The sequence below is a fragment of the Rhagoletis zephyria genome, unplaced genomic scaffold (genome assembly GCF_001687245.7).
Source record: "Rhagoletis zephyria isolate East Lansing unplaced genomic scaffold, Rhagoletis_zephyria_1.1 Rzeph_scaffold_01960, whole genome shotgun sequence".
NCBI lineage: Eukaryota > Metazoa > Arthropoda > Insecta > Diptera > Tephritidae > Rhagoletis > Rhagoletis zephyria.
The window spans coordinates 80909-81228 of NW_016159044.1; positions in this window are offsets into that span (position 1 = coordinate 80909).

Genomic DNA, 320 nt, shown 5'->3' on the forward strand with positions numbered 1-320 from the left:
ACAAAAAGATCTCCACCAGATTAAAGGTCTTTGAAATCCCTACGAACCTGCTATACAATGTTTTGCAATCAAATTATCAGTTTAAGAGTTATCTGCCAATTTATTAGTGAAATCGGACTCAATTTTAAGTCGCATCGTTATTCTACTGTGAATTACACCTAAAAGCTGCAAACTTTTTGTTCTTATTTTTATGCTATGTTAAAGCTTATTTGATTTCAAAGTATATAGATCCAAATTTTTTGCAAATCGATTTGAAAATAGAAAAGTTATAGCAAATTTAGTAAATGACATTGGATTCAAGCAACGTATCGATACTGTAC